The sequence below is a fragment of the Phyllobates terribilis genome, unplaced genomic scaffold (genome assembly GCF_046119375.1).
Source record: "Phyllobates terribilis strain yellow unplaced genomic scaffold, ASM4611937v1 Scaffold_161__1_contigs__length_4309998, whole genome shotgun sequence".
In the NCBI taxonomy this organism is placed as follows: Eukaryota; Metazoa; Chordata; class Amphibia; order Anura; family Dendrobatidae; genus Phyllobates; species Phyllobates terribilis.
In genome coordinates this window covers 767434-782891 of record NW_027362921.1, presented here as the reverse complement: position 1 = coordinate 782891, position 15458 = coordinate 767434, and positions in this window count along the sequence as shown.

The following is a 15458-nucleotide window of genomic DNA, read 5'->3' as shown; positions in this document are numbered from 1 at the left end:
ACTGTTTTAATACCCCTTGGAAGAGTGGTGGAGATCGTTGTGGATTTAAAAACAATATCAATGCCCCTCGAAGACTGGTGGAAGTCGCAGTGGAATAAAAAGACAATATCCATGCCTCTTGGAAGATTGGTGGAGGTTAGAGTGGAATAAAAAGACAATATCAATCCCCCTTGGAAGAGTGGTGGAGGTTACAGTGGAATAAAAAGACAATATCAATACCCTGTGTAAGAAACTTGGAGGTCACAGTAGCTTAACAAGACGGTTTTAATGCCCCTTGGAAGAGTCGTGGACGTCGCAGAGGAATAAAAAGGCAATGTCTTTGCACTTGGAAAAGTGCAGAAGGTTACAATGGAATAAAAAGACATTGTCAATGCCCCTTGGAAGAGCTGTGGTGCTCAGAGCGGTTTAACCAGACAGTTTTAATGCCCCTTGAAAGAGACTTGGAGGTCACAGTGGCTTAACAAGACGGTTTTAATGTCCCTTGGAAGAGTGGTGGAGGTCGCAATGGAATAAAAAGACAATATCAATGCCCCGTGGAAGGGACGTGGAGGTCACAGTAGCATAACAAGACGGTTTTAATGCCCATCGGAAGAGTGGTGGAGGTCACAGTGGATAAAAAAGACAATATCAATGCCCCTTGGAAGAGTGGTGGAGGTCGCAGTGGAAAACAGAGACAATTTCAATGCCCCTTGGAAGAGTGGTGGAGGTTACAGTCGAATAAAAAGACAATATCAACGCCTCTTGGAAGAGCTGTGGAGTACAGAGTGGTTTAACCAGATGGTTTAATGCCCCTTGGAAGAGTGGTGGAGGTTACAGTCGAATAAAAAGACAATATCAATGCCTCTTGGAAGAGCTGCGGAGTTCAGAGTGCTTTAACCAGAAGGTTTTAATGCCCCTTGGAAGAGACGTGGAGGCCACAGTAGTTTATCAAAACTGTTTTAATGGCCCTTGGAAGAGGGGTGGAGGTCGCAGTGGAAAAAAAAGACAATATCAATGCCCCTTGGAAGAGTGGTGGAGGTCGCAGTGGATTAAAAAGACAATATCAATGCCCCTTGGAAGAGTGGTGGAGGTCGCAGTGTTATAAAAAGACAATATCAATGCCCAGTGGAAGGGATGTGAAGGTCACAGTAGCTTCACAAGACGGTTTTAATGCCCCTTGGAAGAGAGGTGGAGGTCGCAGTTGATTAAAAATACAATATCAATGCCCCTTGGAAGAGTGGTGGAGGTCGCAGTGGATTAAAAAGACAAAATCAATGCCCCTTGGAAGAGTGATGGAGGTTACAGTGGAATAAAAAGACAATATCAATGCCTCTTGCAAGAGCTGTGGAGTTCAGAGTGGTTTAAATTGACAGTTTAATGCCACTTGGAAGAGACGTGGAGGTCACAGTAGCTTAACAAGACGGATTTAATGCCCCTTGGAAGAGTGGTGGAGGTCGCAGTGGATTAAAATGACATTATCAATGCCCCTTGGAAGAGTGGTGGAGGTCGCAGTGGATTAAAAAGACAAAATCAATGCCCCTTGGAAGAGTGGTGGAGGTCGCAGTGGAATAAAAAGACAATATCAATGACCCGTGGAAGGGAGGTGGAGGTTACAGTAGCTTAACAAGACGGTTTTAATGCCCCTTGGTAGAGTGGTGGAGGTCGCAGTGGAAAAAAAAGACAATATCAATGCCCCTTGGAAGAGTAGTGGAGGTTACAGTTGAAAAAAAAGACAATATCAATGCCTCTTGGAAGATCTGTGGAGTTCAGAGTGGTTTAACCATGCGGTTTTAATGCCCCTTGGGAGAGACGTGGAGGTCACAGAAGCTTATCAAGACTGTTTTAAAGCCACTTGGAGGAGTGGTAGAGGTCCCAGTGGATTAAAAAGACAATATCAATGCCCCTTGGAAGAGTGGTGGAGGTTACAGTGGAATAAAAAGACAATATCAATGCCCCGTGGAAGAGTGGTGGAGGATACAGTGGAATAAAGAGACAATATCAATATCCCTTGGAAGAATGGTGGAGATTAAAGTGAAATAAAAAGACAATATCAATGCCCTTTGGAAGAGTGGTGGAGGTTCCAAATAAATAAAAAGACAATATCAATACCCCTTGGAAGAGACGTGGAGGTCACAGTGGAATAAAAAAACATTATTAATGCCCCTTGGAAGAGTGGTGGAGGTCGCAGTAAAATAAAAAGGCAATATCAATGCCCCTTGGAAGAGTGGTGGAGGTTAGAGTAGAATAAAAAGACAATATCAATGCACCTTGGAAGAGCTGTGGAGTTCACAGTGGTTTAACCAGAAAGTTTTAATGCACCGTGAAATAGATGTGGAGGTCACAGTAGCTTAACAAAACTGTTTTAATACCCCTTGGAAGAGTGGTGGAGATCGTTGTGGATTTAAAAACAATATCAATGCCCCTTAGAAGACTGGTGGAGGTCGCAGTGGAATAAAAAGACAATATCCATGCCTCTTGGAAGATTGGTGGAGGTTAGAGTGGAATAAAAAGACAATATCAATCCCCCTTGGAAGAGTGGTGGAGGTTACAGTGGAATAAAAAGACAATATCAATGCCCTGTGTAAGAAACTTGGAGGTCACAGTAGCTTAACAAGACGGTTTTAATGCCCCTTGGAAGAGTCGTGGACGTCGCAGAGGAATAAAAAGGCAATGTCTTTGCACTTGGAAAAGTGCAGAAGGTTACAATGGAATAAAAAGACATTGTCAATGCCCCTTGGAAGAGCTGTGGTGCTCAGAGCGGTTTAACCAGACAGTTTTAATGCCCCTTGAAAGAGACTTGGAGGTCACAGTGGCTTAACAAGACGGTTTTAATGTCCCTTGGAAGAGTGGTGGAGGTCGCAATGGAATAAAAAGACAATATCAATGCCCCGTGGAAGGGACGTGGAGGTCACAGTAGCATAACAAGACGGTTTTAATGCCCATCGGAAGAGTGGTGGAGGTCACAGTGGATAAAAAAGACAATATCAATGCCCCTTGGAAGAGTGGTGGAGGTCGCAGTGGAAAACAGAGACAATTTCAATGCCCCTTGGAAGAGTTTTGGAGGTTACAGTCGAATAAAAAGACAATATCAACGCCTCTTGGAAGAGCTGTGGAGTACAGAGTGGTTTAACCAGATGGTTTAATGCCCCTTGGAAGAGTGGTGGAGGTTACAGTCGAATAAAAAGACAATATCAATGCCTCTTGGAAGAGCTGCGGAGTTCAGAGTGGTTTAACCAGAAGGTTTTAATGCCCCTTGGAAGAGACGTGGAGGCCACAGTAGTTTATCAAAACTGTTTTAATGCCCCTTGGAAGAGTGGTGGAGGTCGCAGTGGAATATAAAGACAATATCAATTCCACTTGGAAGAGATGTGGAGGTCGCAGTGGAATAAAAAGACAATATCAATGCCTAGTGGAAGAGACGTGGAGGTCACAGTAGCTTAACAATATGGTTTTAATGCCCCTTGGAAGAGAGGTGGAGGTCGCAGTGGAATAAAAAGACAATATCAATGCCCCTTGGAAGAGTAGTGGAGGTTACAGTGGAATAAAAAGACAATATCAATGACCCTTGGAAGAGTGGTGGAGGTCGCAGTGGAATAAAAAGACAATATTAATGCCCCTTGGAAGATTGGTGGAGGTCGCAGTAAATTAAAAAGACAATATCAATGCCCCTTGGAAGAGTGGTGCAGGTTACAGTGGAATAAAAAGACAATATCAATGGCCCTTGGATGAGCTGTGGAGTTCACAGTGGTTTAACCAGAAGGTTTTAAGGCTCCGTGGAATAGACGTGGAGGTCACAGTAGCTAAACAAGACGGTTTTAATGCTTCTTGGAACAGAGATGGAGGTCGCAGTGGATTAAAAAGACAAAATCAATGCCCCTTGGAAGAGTGGTGGAGGTTAGAGTGGAATAAAAAGACAATGTCAATGCCTCTTGCAAGAGCTGTGGAGTTCAGAGTGGTTTAAATTGACGGTTTTAATGCCCCTTGGAAGAGACGTGGAGGTCACAATAGCTTAAAAAGATGGTTTTAATGCCCCTTGGAAAAGTGGTGGAGTTTGCAGTGCATTAAAAAGACATTATCGATTCCCCTTGGAAGAGTGGTGGAGGTCGCAGTGGAATAAAAAGAAAATATCAACGTCCCTTAGAAGAGTGGTGGAGGTTACCGTGGTAAAAAAAGACAATATCAATGTTCCTTGGAAGAGGGGTGAAGGTCGCAGTGGAAAAAAAAGACAATATCAATGTCCCTTGGAAGAGTGGTGGAGGTCGCAGTGGATTAAAAAGACAATATCACTGCCCCTTGGAAGAGTAGTGGAGGTCGCAGTGGAATAAAAAGACAATATCAATGCCCGTGGAAGGGACGTGGAGATCACAGTAGCTTAACAAGACGGTTCTAATGCCTCTTGGAAGAGTGGTGGAGCTTGCAGTGGAAAAAAAAGACAATATCAATGCCCCTTGGAAGAGTGGTGGAGGTTACAGTTGAATAAAAAGACAATATCAATGCCTCTTGGAAGAGCTGTGGAGTTCAGAGTGGTTTAACCATGCGGTTGTAATGCCCCTTGGAAGAGATATGGAGGTCACAGAGGCTTATCAAGACTGTTTTAAAGCCCCTTGGAAGAGTGGTGGAGGTTACAGTGGAATAAAAAGACAATATCAATGCCCCTTGGAAGAGTGGTGGAGGTTACAGTGGAATAAAAAGACAATATTAATGTCCCTTGGAAGAATGGTGGAGGTTACAGTGGAATAAAAAGGCAATATCAATGCCCCTTGGAAGAGTGGTGGAGATTCCAATTAAATAAAAAGACAATATCATTGCCCCTTGGAAGAGACGTGGAGGTCACAGTGGAATAAAAAGACAATATTAATGCCCCTTGGAAGAGTGGTGGAGGTCGCAGTAAAGTAAAAAGACAATATCAATGCCCCTTGGAAGAGTGGTGGAGGTTAGAGTGGAATAAAAAGACAATATCAATGCCTCTTGGAAGAGCTGTGGAGTTCACAGTGGTTTAACCAGAAAGTTTTAATGCAAAGTGGAATAGACATGGAAGTCACAGGAGCTTAACAAGATGGATTCAATGCTTCTTGGAAGAGTGATGGAGGTCGCAGTGGATTAAAAACACAATATCAATGCCCCTTGGAAGAGTGGTGGAGGTTACAGTGGAATAAGAAGACAATATCAATGCCCCGTGGAATAGACATTGACGTGACAGTAGCTTAACAAGACGGTTTTATTGCCCCTTGGAAGAGTGGTGAAGGTCGCAGTGGATTAAAAAGACAATATCAATGCCCATTGGAAGAGGGGTTAAGGTCGCAGTAGAATGAAAAGACAAAATCAATGCCCCTTGGAAGAGTGAAAGAGTTTTGGAGGTTGCAGTGGAAAAAAAAAACAAGATCAATGCCCCTTGGAAGAGATGTGGAATTCAGAGTGGTTTTACCACACGGTTTTAAAGCCCCTTGGAAGAGACGTGGCGGTCACAGTAGCTTAACAAGACTGTTTTAATGCCATTGGAAGAGTGGGGGAGGTCGCAGTGGATTAAAAAGACATTATCAATGCCCTTTCTAAGAGTGGTGGAGGTCGCAGTGGATTAAAAAGACAATATCAATGCCGCTTGGAAGAGTGGTGGAGGTTGCAGAGGAATAAAAGAAAATATCAATGCCCCGTGGAAGAGTTGTGGAGGTCACTGTAGCTTAACAAGATGGTCTTAATGCCGCTTGGAAGAGTGGTGGAGGTCGCAGTGGAATAAAAAGACTATGTCAATACCCTTTGGAAGAGTGGTGGAGGTTAGAGTGGAATAAATAGACAATACCAGTGCTCCTTGGAAGAGCTGTGGAGTTCAGAGTGGTTTAAATTGAGGGTTTTAATGCCACTTGGAAGAGACGAGGAGGTCACAGTGGATTAAAAAGACAATATCAATACCCCTTGGAGGAGTGGTGTAGGTCGCAGTGGATTAAAAAGACAATATCAATGCCCCTTGGAAGAGTGGTGGAGGTCGCAGTGGAATAAAAAGACAATATCAATGCCCCGTGGAAGGGACGTGGAGGTCACAGTAGCTTCGCAAGAAGGTTTTAATGCACCTTGGAAGAGAGGTGGAGGTCGCAGTTGATTAAAAAGACAATATCAATGCCCCTTGGAAGAGTGGTGGAGGTCGCAGTGGAATAAAAAGACAATATCAATGACCTTGGTAGAGTGGTGGAGGTCGCAGTGGATTAAGAAGACAATATCAATGCCATTTGGAAGAGTGGTGAAGGTCGCAGTGGAAAAAAAAGACAATATCAATGCCCCGTGGAAGAGTTGTGGAGGTCACTGTAGCTTAACAAGATGGTCTTAATGCCGCGTGGAGGAGTGGTGGAGGTCGCAGTGGAATAAAAAGACAATGTCAATACCCCTTGGAAGAGTGGTGGAGGTTAGAGTGGAATAAAAAGACAATATTAATGTCCCTTGGAAGAATGGTGGAGGTTACAGTGGAATAAAAAGGCAATATCAATGCCCCTTGGAAGAGTGGTGGAGGTTCCAATTAAATAAAAAGACAATATCATTGCCCCTTGGAAGAGACGTGGAGGTCACAGTTGAATAAAAAGACAATATCAATACATCTTGGAAGAGCTGTGGAGTTCAGAGTGGTTTAACCATGCGGTTTTAATACCCCTTGGAATAGACGTGGAGGTCACAGTAGCTTAACAACACTGTTTTAATACCCCTTGGAAGAGTGGTGGAGATCGTTGTGGATTTAAAAGACAATATCAATGCCCCTTAGAAGACTGGTGGAGGTCGCAATGGAATAAAAAGACAATATCCATGCCTCTTGGAAGATTGGTGGAGGTTAGAGTGGAATAAAAAGACAATATCAATCCCCCTTGGAAGAGTTGTGGAGGTTACAGTGGAATAAAAAGACAATATCAATGCCCTGTGTAAGAAACTTGGAGGTCACAGTAGCTTAACAAGATGGTTTTAATGCCCCTTGGAAGAGTCGAGGATGTCACAGAGGAATAAAAAGACAATATCAATGCACTTGGAAGAGTGCAGAAGGTTACAATGGAATAAAAAGACATTGTCAATGCCCCTTGGAAAAGCTGTGGAGCTCAGAGCGGTTTAACCAGACGGTTTTAATGCACCTTGGTAGAGACTTGGAGGTCACAGTAGCTTAACAAGATGGTTTTAATGCCCTTTGGAAGAGTGGTGGAGGTCACAATGGAATAAAAAGACAACATCAATGCCGTGTGCAAGGGACGTGGAGGTCACAGTAGCATAACAAGACGGTTTTAATGCCCATTGGAAGAGTGGTGGAGGTCGCAGTGGATAAAAAAGACAATATCAAAGCCCCTTGGAAGAGTGGTGGAGGTCGCAGGGGAAAACAGAGACAATATCAATGCACCTTGGAAGAGCTGTGCAGTACAGAGTGGTTTAACCAGACGGTTTAATGCCCCTTGGAAGAGACGTGGAGGTCACAGTAGCTTATCAAGACTGTCTTAATGCCCCTTGGAAGAGTGGTGGAGTTAGCAGTGGAAAAAAAAACAATATCAATGCCCCTTGGAAGAGCTGTGGAGTTCACAATCGTTTAAATTCACTGTTTTAATACCCCTTGGAAGAGACGTGGAGGTCACAGTAGCTTAACCACACGGTTTTAATGCCCCTTGGAAGAATGGTGGAGGTCGCAGTAGATTAAAAAGACATTATCGTTGCCCCTTGGAAGAGTGGTGGAGGTCGCAGTGGAATAAAAAGAAAATATCAATGCCCCTTAGAAGAGTTTATGGAGGTTACAGTGGAAAAAAAAGACAATATCAATCTTCCTTGGAAGAGGGGTGAAGGTCGCAGTGGAATAAAAAGACAATATCAATGTCCCTTGGAAGAGTGGTGGAGGTTGCAGTGGATTAAAAAGACAATATCAATGCCCCTTGGAAGAGTGGTGGAGGTCGCAGTGGAATAAAAAGACAATATCAATGCCCCGTGGAAGGGACGTGGAGGTCACAGCAACTTAACAAGACGGTTTTAATGCCCCTTGGAAGAGCGGTGGAGGTTACAGTTGAATAAAAAGACAATATCAATGCCTCTTGGAAGAGCTGTGGAGTTCAGAGTGGTTTAACCATGCGGTTTTAATGCCCCTTGGAAGAGACGTGGAGGTCACAGAAGCTTATCAAGACTGTTTTAAAGCCCCTTGGAGGAGTGGTAGAGGTCGCAGTGGAATAAAAAGACAATATCAATGCCCCTTGGAAGAGTGGTGGAGGTTACAGTGGAATTAAAAGACAATATCAATGTCCCTTGGAAGAATGGTGGAGGTTACAGTGGAATAAAAAGACAATATCAATGCCCCTTGTAAGAGTGGTGGAGTTTCCAATTAAATAAAAAGACAATGTCAATACCCCTTGGAAGAGACGTGGAGATCACAGTGGAATAAAAAGACAATAGTAATGCCACTTGGAAGAGCGGTGGAGGTCGCAGTAAAATAAAAAGACAATATCTATGCCCCTTGGAAGAGTTGTGGAGGTTAGAGTTGAATAAAAAGACAATATCAATGCCCCTTGGAAGAGTTGTGGTGTTCACAGTGGTTTAACCAGAAAGTTTTAATGCACCATGGAATAGACGTGGAGGTCACAGTAGCTTAACAAGACGGTTTCAATGCTTCTTGAAAGAGTGTTGGAGGTTGCAGTGTATTTAAAAGACAATATCAATGCCCCTTGGAAGAGTTGCGGAGGTTACAGTGGAATAAAAAGACAATATCAATGCCCTGTGTAAGAAACTTGGAGGTCACAGTGGCTTAACAACACGGTTTTAATGCCCCTTGGTAGAGTCGTGAACGTCGCAGAGGAATAAAAAGACAATATCAATGCACTTGGAAGAGTGTAGAAGGTTACAATGGAATAAAAAGACATTGTCAATGCCCCTTGGAAGAACTGTGGAGCTCAGAGCGGTTTAACCAAACGGTTTTAGAGCCCCCTGGGAAGAGACGTGGAGGTCACAGTAGCTTAGCAAGACGGTTTTAATGCCCCTTGGAAGAGTGGTGGAGGTCGCAGTGAATTAAAAAGACAATATCAATGAACCTTGGAAGAGTGATGGAGGTCGCAGTGGAATAAAAAGACAATATCAATGCCCCTTGGAAGAGTGGTGGAGGTTACAGTGGAACAAAAAGACAATATCAATGCCTCTTGCAAGAGTGATGGAGGTTACAGTGGAATAAAAAGACAATATCAATGCCCCGTGGAAGAGACGTGGACATCACAGTAGCTTAACAAGACGGTTTTAATGCCCCTTGGCAGAGTGGTGGAGGTCACAGTGGAATAAAAAGACAATAACAATGCCCTGTGGAAGAGACGTGGAGGTCACAGTAGCTTAACAAGACGGTTTTAATGCCTCTTAGAACTATGGTGGAGGTTACAGTGGAATAAAAGACAATATCAATACCTTTGGAAGAGTGGTAGAGGTCGCAGTGGAATAACCTCACTGGTACATGCTCTGCATAACTTATCTGCTTGCCTTGTCTGCTGTAATCTAATGCTCTGCTTGGCTGATTCACCTCACTGGTACATGCTCTGCATAACTTCTCTGCTTGCTGTGTCTGCTGTAATCTAATGCACTGCTTTGCTGATTCACCTCACTGGAACATGCTCTGCATAACTTCTCTGCTTGCTGTGTCTGCTGTAATCTAATGCTCTGCTTTGCTGATTCACCTCACTGGTACATGCTCTGCATAACTTCTCTGCTTGCTGTGTCTGCTGCAATCTAATGCTCTGCTTTGCTGATTCACCTCATTGGTACATTCTCTGCATAACTTTTCTGCTTTATCTGTCCCAATCCATTCAATACCCACATATGTCTGTCCCTTCCCCACTATAGATCTTATCTGATTTTTAGAGGTGCTAAACTGCAGAGACTAGAGTCCTAGCTCTGTGTTTGATCACCCAGCCATCTCCTGGTGAGACGACCCACTGCTAATTTAGCCATATGCAGCTCCCACAATGCCCTTCACCTGATAGTTTAATGTGCCCTATATATTTAGAAGCTCTGTAAGGGGTGCACTTGTGCTGGGGTGTGCACGCGTCTTCTTGTGCAAAGTGGCTTCTGAGATAAGTGGCAATTATTTCAGAGGCAGTAAGTCAGGGCAGGAGTCAGGTAACCAACACTTTGACCACTTACTCTCTTTTAACTATGTTAACGCTTGCTCTGTCTGCAACAAACTTTCCTTCATCCACGATCTTTTCATTACAAACAAACTTTCCTACCTCGCCATCATTGAAACCTGGCTCACCCCCTCTGACACAGCCTCCCCAGCTACACTTTCATATGGCGGATTCCACCTTTCCCACACCGCCCCCCCAACGGCAAACATGGCGGAGGCGTAGGTTTTCCCCAATCAGAACACTGTGCTTTCACCCAAATCCTACTGCCACCCTCCGTTACACTCCCATCTTTTGAGGTGCACTGTGTGCGCATCTATTCCCCATCCAACCTCCAACTTGCCGTCGTTTACCGACCCCCAGGGCAAGCCACCACCTTCTTAGACCACTTCACCACCTGGCTGCTTCACTTCCTCTCCACTGACATCCCCACTATCATAATGGGTGACTTCAACATCCCCATTAACACTTCCCACTCGTCTGTCTCTAAGTTTCTATCTCTCACTTCCTCCTTCGGACTCACTCAATGGTCTTCCACACCCACCCACAAAGATGGCCACACACTGGACCTCATCTTCACCCGCCTCTGTTCCCTATCTAACCTCTCTAACTCACCTCTCCCTCTCTCTGATCACAGCCTACTTACATTCTCTTCTCTCTCCTCCCCGGGGCAACAATCCCCACTCCACAAACTTGCGTACCCTCACAGAAATCTCAAATACCTTGACTTACAATCACTCTCTGAATCCCTCCTCCCTATTACAGACATAAATTCCTTACACGATGCAGACGTTACTGCTGCTTCATATAACACCACAATAGCTGCAGCTCTAGACTCAATCGCCCCTCTCACACACACCACATCTCGCACATTCAACAGGCAACCCTGGCACACTAAACTTACTAAAGAACTGCGCCGGGCCTCCAGGGTTGTGGAGCGGAGATGGAAAAGGTCTCACTCCATCGAGCACTTCATCGCATTCAAGCAATCCCTCACTAATTTCAAGTCCGCACTCACTACAGCAAAACAAACCAACTTCTCATCTCTCATATCCTCCCTATCTCACAACCCTAAACAGCTATTTAACACTTTCAACTCTCTCCTTCGTCCCCCAGCACCTCCTCCCTCTTCTCTCATCTCAGCCGACGACTTTACCTCATTCTTCAAACAGAAGATTGACACCATCAGAAAAAACTTTTGCCTAAAGTCCACACAACCCCTCCTCATATCTATTCAACCCTCATCCTCCAAACCCCACTTCTCCACCATTACAAAAGGTCAAGTCTCCTCTTTACTCTCCAAATCACACCTCACCACCTGCGCACTTGACCCAATCCCATCCCACCTCATCACTAACCTCACCACAGTCTTCATCCCAACCCTTACCCACCTCTTCAATCTGTCACTAACAACCAGTGTCTTCCCCTCATGTTTCAAACATGCCGCAATCACACCCATCCTCAAAAAGCCCTCCCTTGACCCTTCCTCTCTGACTAGCTACCGTCCCATATCACTCCTCCCCTTTGCCTCAAAACTACTAGAACAACATGTCCACCTTGAACTGTCCTCCCACCTCTCCTCCTGCTCCCTCTTCGACCGCCTGCAATCTGGCTTCCGACCGCATCACTCGACTGAAACTGCCCTGACCAAAGTCACCAACGACCTACTAAATGCCAAATCCAAGCGACACTACTCCATCCTCCTCCTTCTGGACCTGTCATCTGCTTTTGACACAGTGGACCATTCCCTCTTACTCCAGATTCTCTCATCTCTTGGCATCACGGACTTGGCTCTATCTTGGATCTCTTCATACTTAACAGATAGGACATTCAGCGTCTCCCACTCACGCACCACCTCCTCATATCGCCCCCTATCTGTCGGTGTCCCCAAGGTTCAGTTGTAGGACCTCTGCTCTTCTCCATCTACACCTTTGGCCTGGGACAGCTCATAGAGTCTCACGGTTTTCAGTATCACCTCTATGCTGACGACACACAGATCTACCTCTCTGGACCCGATATCTCCTCCCTACTAACCCAAATCCCACAATGTCTGTCCGCCATGTCATCCTTCTTCTCTGACAGATTTCTAAAACTCAACATGGATAAAACAGAGTTCATCATATTTCCACCCTCTCATTCACATCCTCCATCTGACCTAGCCATCAACGTCAATGGCTGTTCACTCTCCCCAGTCCCACAAGCTCGCTGCCTTGGAGTAACCCTGGACTCTGATCTCTCCTTCAAGCCACATATCAAAAGCCCTTTCCACTTCCTGCTGACTCCAACTCAAAAACATCTCCCGGATCCGTGCATTCCTCAGCAAAGACTCTGCAAAAACACTAGTGCATGACCTCATCATATCCCGCCTCGACTACTGCAACCTCCTGCTCCGTGGCCTCCCTTACAACACTCTTGCGCCTCTCCAATCTATCCTAAACTCTGCTGCTCGACTAATTCACCTGTCCCCCCGCTATTCCCCGGCCTCTCCTCTCTGTCAATCTCTTCACTGGCTCCCCATTGACCAGAGAATCCAGTTCAAAACTCTAACCATGGCATACAAAACCATCCACAACCTGTCTCCCCCATACATCTGTGACCAAGTCTCCCGGTAATAACCTGCACGCAACCTCCGATCCTCACAAGATCTCCTTCTCTACTCCCCTCTTATCTCCTGCTCCCACAATCGTATACAAGATTTCTCCCGTGCATCACCCCTACTCTGGAACTCTCTACCCCAACATATCAGACTCTCGCCGACAGTGGAAACCTTCAAAAGAAACCTGAAGACCAACCTCTTCCGACAAGCCTACAACCTGCTGTAACCACCGCTGCACGACCAGCTCTACCCTCACCTAATGTATCCTCACCCATCCCTTTTAGAATGTGAGCCCTCGCGGGCAGGGTCCTCACTCCTCCTGTACCAGTCGCTGACTCGTTTTGTTAAGATTATGTAAATGCTTTTGTTATGTATATCCCTATCACATGTAAAGCGTCATGGAATAAATGGCGCTATAATAATAAATAATAATAATAAAAATAAAAAGACAATATCAATTCCCATAGGAAAAGTGGTGGAGGTTACAGTGGAACAAAAATACAATATCAATGCCCCTTTGATGAGCTGTGGTGTACAGAGTGGTCTTATCAGACAGTTTAATGCCCCTTGGAAGAGACGTGGAGGTCACAGTAGCTTATCAAGACTGTTTTAATGCCACTTGGAAGAGTGGTGGAGGTCGCAGTGTATTAAAAAGACAATATCAATGCCCCTTAGAAGAGTGGTGGAGGTCGCAGTGGAATAAAAAGACAATATCAATTCTACTTGGAAGAGATGTGGAGGTCGCAGTGGAATAAAAAGACAATATCAAAGCCCCTTGGAAGAGTGGTGGAGGTCGCAGTGGAAAACAGAGACAATATCAATGCCCCTTGGAATTGAGGTGGAGGTCGCAGTGGAATAAAAAGACAATATCAATGCCCCTTGGAAGAGTGGTGGAGGTTACAGTGGAATAAAAAGACAATATCAATGACCCTTGGAAGAGTGGTGGAGGTCGCAGTGGAATAAAAAGACAATTTTAATGCCCCTTGGTAGAGTGGTGGAGGTCGCAGTAAAATAAAAAGACAATATCAATGCCCATTGGAAGAGTGGTGGAGGTTACAGTGGAATAAAAAGACAATATCAATGCCCCTTGGAAGAGCTGTGGAGTTCACAGTGGTTTAACCAGAAGGTTTAAAGGCACCGAGGAATAGACATGGAGGTCACAGTAGCTAAACAAGACGGTTTTAATGCTTCTTGGAAGAGTGATGAAGGTTACAGTGGAGTAAAAAGAAAATATCAATGCCTCTTGCAAGAGCTGTGGAGTTCAGAGTAGTTTAAATTGACGGTTTTAATGCACCTTGGAAGAGACGTGGAGGTCACAGTAGCTTAACAATACAGTATTAATGCCCCTTGGAAGAGTGGTGGAGGTCGCAGTGGATTAAAAAGACAATATCAATGCCACTTGGAAGAGTGGTGAAGGTCCCAGTGGAATAAAAAGACAATATTAATGCCCCTTGGAAGAGTGGTGGAGGTTACAGTGGAATAAAAAGACAATATCAATGCCCCGTGAAAGAGACGTGGAGGTCACAGTAGCTTTTAATTCCTCTTGGAAGAGAGGTGGAAGTTGCAGTGGAATAAAAAGACAATGGCAATGCCCCTTGCAAGAGTGTTGGATGTTAGAGTGGAATAAAAAGACAAAACAAATGCCCCTTGGAAGAGCTGTGGAGTTCAGAGTGGTTTAAACAGATCGTTTTATTGCCCCTTGGAAGAGATGTCGACGTCACAGTAGCATAACAAGACGGTTTTAATGACCCTTGGAAGAGTGGTGGAGTTCGCAGTGGATTAAAAAGACAATATCAATGACCCTTGGAAGAGTGGTGGAGGTCGCAGTGGAATAAAAAGACAATATCAATGCCCCGTGGAAGGGACGTGGAGGTCACAGTAGCTTATCAAGACGGTTTTAATGCCCCTTGGAAAAGTGGTGGAGGTTGCAGGGGATTAAAAAGACAATAACAATGCCCATTGGAAGAGTGGTGGAGGTCGCAGTGGAATAAAAAGACAAAATCAATGCCCCTTGGAAGAGTGGTGGAGGTTACAGTGGAATAAAAAGAAAATATCAATGCCCCTTGGAAGAGACTTGGAGGTCACAGTAGCTTAACAAGACTGTTTTAATGAGCCTTGGAAGAGTGGTGGAGGTCGCAGTGGATTAAAAAGACAATATCAATGCCCCTTGGAAGAGTGGTGGAGGTCGCAGTGGAATAAAAAGACAATATCAATGCCCCAAGGAAGGGACGTGTAGGTCACAGTAGCTTCACAAGACGGTTTTATTGCCCCTTGGAAGAGAGGTGGAGGTCACAGTTGATTAAAAAGACAATATCAATGCCCCTTGGAAGAGTGTCGGAGGTCGCAGGGAATAAAAAGACAATATCAATGCCGCTTGGAAGAGTGGTGGATGTTACAGTCGAATAAAAAGACAATATCAATGCCTCTTGTAAGAGCTGTGGAGCTCAGAGTGTTTAACCAAACGGTTTTAATGCCCGTTGGAAGAGACGAGGAGGTCACAGTAGCTTAACGAAACTGTTTTAATGCCCCTTGGAAGAGTGGTGGAGATAGTTGTGGATTTAAAAGACAATATCAATGCCCCTTAGAAGAGAGGTGGAAGTCGCAGTGGAATAAAAAGGCAATGTCAATGCCACTTGGAAGAGTGGTGTAGGTTACAGTGGAATAAAAAGACAATATCAATGCCACGTGGAATAGACATGGACGTGACAGTAGCTTAACAAGACGGCTTTAATGCCCCTTGGAAGAGTGGTGGAGGTTGCAGTGGATTAAAAAGACAGTATCAA